The sequence below is a fragment of the Pyricularia oryzae genome, chromosome 1 (genome assembly GCF_000002495.2).
Source record: "Pyricularia oryzae 70-15 chromosome 1, whole genome shotgun sequence".
Classification (NCBI taxonomy): domain Eukaryota; kingdom Fungi; phylum Ascomycota; class Sordariomycetes; order Magnaporthales; family Pyriculariaceae; genus Pyricularia; species Pyricularia oryzae.
Window position 1 is genome coordinate 1,195,177 of NC_017844.1, and position 4,382 is coordinate 1,199,558.

Sequence of the window (4,382 nt, forward strand, 5' to 3'; positions counted from 1 at the left end):
TGATGTTACGACCAGACAGTTGGGCCGGTACCAGGGAGGCCAGGTGGGGTCACACCCCTCCTGACGACACCCGCCCAGAGAAATCACCGACCGGCAGAAAGAGGATTACATAAGAAGGAATCACGTGACCTCACGTGATTGCCAAGAGAGTGATCTCAGTGATCATTGAGGGATCACAACAGATCAAGGGAAGTGATCTCTGCGATCTGTGACAGATCAGGAGAGATCACATTCGGAACATAGTCTATATAAGGCACGCTCATTACCATGTAGATAGATTCGATTCTAGGATTGCTTGGCAGCAATCAAACTCTAGTTAACCTCAATACTTACTTGAGAACGATCATAACTTCACCCCCAGTCATTGAGAACCCCAGTTACCCAGTCAGACGCTCAGTTGCTTCAACCCACTGTACTTTACCATAAGAACAGGTTACCCGATACCTTGATCGTAACAATTATTACCCCTGCGTTTTTTTTATTATACGTTTCCGCCCCCGCGTTATTTGCGCGTTTTGGAATCCGATTCCAATATTTTAATAATAAATTTGGTAATGCGTAACGAACGTTTTAATTTTAATATGCGCGTAAAACCCGCATTGGGGGGTTCCGGCGTTAGGGCCGGTTTATTTATTTGCGCGGGTAAATCGATAGGGGTTTATAATTTAAAATTTTTTGCATTTTTTATTACGGATTAATTTGGCGTAGGGATTTTATACGTCGTTTTAACCGTACCGAAATCCGGTTCCGTTTTTGGTATATTTTAAATTAATTTCGGCGTATATAATATTTCGTTGGAATTTGTTAATATTTGTGGTGGAAATTCCGTATTATTCGGGGTGCGCATTCCGAAATAATATATATTATTTTTTATTTTGGACGTCGTTTATACGTTTTCCAAAACCGTTAAACGTTTCAACGCCACCAAAATATTTTTTTTGGGTTTGTTAATTTTTATTTATATATATTTTTTAAACGATTCCGGTTAATTAACAGTACCGTTTAAAAATTTATTATTAATTATAAATTGGGCGGGCGTTAAAATAATTTAAATTTTTGTTTTTATAATTTGGGGTTCGGTTAATTTTTCCGCGTTTCGCATTAATTATTATTAAACGTTATTATTTTCCAATCCGGAAATAAATATTTTGGAATCGGGCGTAAACGTTGGCCTATTTTATAATAGGTCCAATTTTTCGGCAACGTTTATATTTAACAATTCCAGGTTAAATTTATAAATTATATTAATTAATAATTCGTATTTATTAATAAATTTACCAGTTTCCTTTATTTTTTATTTGGATTTTTCATAAAAACAAAATTCGCTAAAATAAACGTTGCGCGAAATAATAATTTTGTCGAAAAACGGCACCTATATATAATATATTTTAATGGTTTTATAATTTATTAAATACCCGATATAAAATTTAAAATTCGTTTTAAATATTATTTTGTTTTGGATTTTTACCCTAACCGAATTTAATACGTATATTTTACAACCGTATATATAAATTTCTAACCAATTTGGGCGCAGGTTTTTCCTTAATTTAGTATGCAAAATTAGGGTATAATTTTTAAAAAACCGTTGGAATTATCCCAATAAAATTTTATTGGGATTAATGTCACGGGCAGGCAGGGCGGACAGGTAGGTGCGGGCGATCAGGTAACAGGACAGAGTATATTGGCTATCTAGTCTTCCAGGTACAGGGTAGCAGGTGGTTGTTGACGAAGACGTAGCTCGAGGAGCTACATATCGGAGACTGCAGAGATTTCGCGTAGATATACGCGCGCGAGGCGCTCGGCCCTCGCGCCTTCACGTGACAGGGGTCATGACTAAGCGACAGCCCAGTGGCTGTCCTTCAGGTCTGTGACAGTATTCCCCCCTTCCAGGCCGAGCTCCGTCACGGCCGGGGCCCGGGCTTATGGGGGTATCGACGGTGGAAATTCTTTACCAATTGAGCAGCGTTTTCCAGGTAATCGGCAGGTTCAGTCGTGGGTTCGCTATATCCAGCCCAACGGACGATATATTTCAGCCGGCGGCCTCCTCGGCCGCGGGTTTCCCAAAAGGAGTCGAGGATCTCTTCGACTTCGTATTCTCTCTCACCTTCCACTTCCAAATGGGGTGGCGGTGCAGGTTGTTGGCCCGGCAGGGGCTCAACGTCAGCAGGTTTTAGTCGGTTTATATTGAAAACAGGGTGTACTCTCATAGACGACGGCAGGTCCAAACGGTAGGCGTACGGGCTAATCACTTCAGAAATTCGGAAGGGTCCCAAGTTCTTCCAATCCAGTTTCTTCTGCGGGCGGGCGGTCTGGATGTTCCGTGCGTCTAACCATACATATTGGCCGACGGTAAGCCGGCGGGCCGGAGTACGGTGTCGGTTCGCCTGTTCTTCGTAACGGGCTTGGGCGGCGGTCATTTCGGCGCGGGCTTGTTCCAGAATGGCTTCCATTCGGGCGGCTAGCTTTTCGGCATCCCGCTGGGCGGGCAAAGGCTGGTTCAGGGGTACCGGCTCGAATCCCATGCGGGGATGGAATCCGTAAGTCGCGTAAAACGGGGAGGTTCCGGTGGTCTCGGACTTGTGGGAGTTGGCTGTGAATTCGGCGAGGGGAAGCCAACTTTCCCAATCATCTTGCAGGTAGGCCACATAAGCTCTCAAATATTGTTCCAGGGACGCGTTAAAACGCTCGGTCTGTCCGTCAGTCTCGGGGTGGTGAGCAGTGGATAGCAGGCTGTCGATTTTCAAACGGGTTGTCAGGTGTTTCCAAAACTTCGACACGAATTGGGTGCCTCTATCCGAAACTATCGTCAGGGGCAACCCGTGTAGTTTCCATACGTGGTGTAGGTACAGGTTGGCGGTGTCCTCGGCATTGCAGGTCCCTTTACAAGGGACGAAGTGTCTCATCTTAGTCAGGCGGTCTACGACCACTAGAATGGCGTCGTGGCCGTTGCTTTGCGGCAAATGTGTGATAAAATCCATCGACAGGTGTTGCCATGAGCGTTCAGGAGTGGGCAGGGGTCGCAGGAGGCCCTGGTGGCCTTCGCGGGACGGGTTGATTCGGCGGCAGGTCTGGCATTTCTTTACCCATAATGATACGTAATGTAGCATTCCGGGCCAGTAATATTCTCGGGACAGCAGGTCGTAGGTTTTTGCTTTGCCGGGGTGACCGGCGACGGGGGAGTCGTGGCAGCGGCGCAGGATCTCGGCTTTCAGATTATTCGAATCGGGTACGTACAGTCTATTGCGGTAATACAAATAGCCGGATCGTTCTTCGCATTCGGCCAATTGCAGCTTGGGGTGGCGGTCGGCGCCTGTCCTCAACGCTTCTAGGGCAGATTGCGTTATCGGGTCGGATTCGTATCCGGCGTCTAGTAGCTCTATCAGGTGTCTTGGCAATAGGGGTTTGTTTTGGCGGATTATGGGTTGTAACCGGGTGGGGCGGGCAGGTAAATTGTGTTCTTTCAGTACGACTTGTGTTTGGTGCTTAAGTCGTTCATCCCCCTCCTCAGGCATATCCTCTGACCTCCTGGTTAGTGCGTCGGGCTTCGCTCCTTGTTTCCCGGGTCGGTAGGTGATACGGAAATTAAATCTTGACAGGAATTCGGCCCATCGGGCTTGTCGGCGGTTGAGCATTTTCGTCGTCGTGAAATATTCCAGGTTGCGGTGGTCCGTAATTACTTGGACCGGGGACGACGTCCCTTCGAGTTCCGGGCGCCATTCTTCAAAACAGCGGATAATGGCTAGCAATTCTTTGTCGTAAATCTCGTAATTGCATTCGGTAGCTGTGTGTTTTTTCGAAAAGAACGCGACGGGGCGGAGTATTCCGTCGTCGCCGTATTGTGACAATATTCCCGCAGAAACATAATCGGAAGCGTCGGTCTCCAGGATCACATCCTTTTCCCAATCGAAGTGCGCCAGTACGGGGGCTTCGGTAAACTTTCTCTTCAGCAGTCGGAAGGCGGTTTCGCAGGCGCTATTCCATTCGAATGCGACGTCTTTCTTGGTCAATCTCGTCAAAGGGGCTACGATCTTTGAGAAATCTCGGATAAAGCGCCGGTAAAAGTTGCCAAACCCCAAAAATGCTTGTACGTCAGTAAGCTTTTTGGGTGTTTGCCAGTCCAGGACAGCGGTGATTTTTTCAGGGTCCATTTTTACGCCTTCGACGCCGACCAGCAGGCCCAGGAACTTGGTTTCCGTCACGAAGAATTCGCACTTCGCGGCGTTGGCGTATAGCCCGGCTTTCCTCAGGGCTTCCAGTACGAGTTTCAAATGTTCTTCGTGTTCTGTTCGGGTGCGGCTATAAATCAAAATGTCGTCCAGGTAGGCTGTACAAAATACGTCTAAGTATTCGCGCAGGGAGTCGTTTATATATCTCTGGAACGT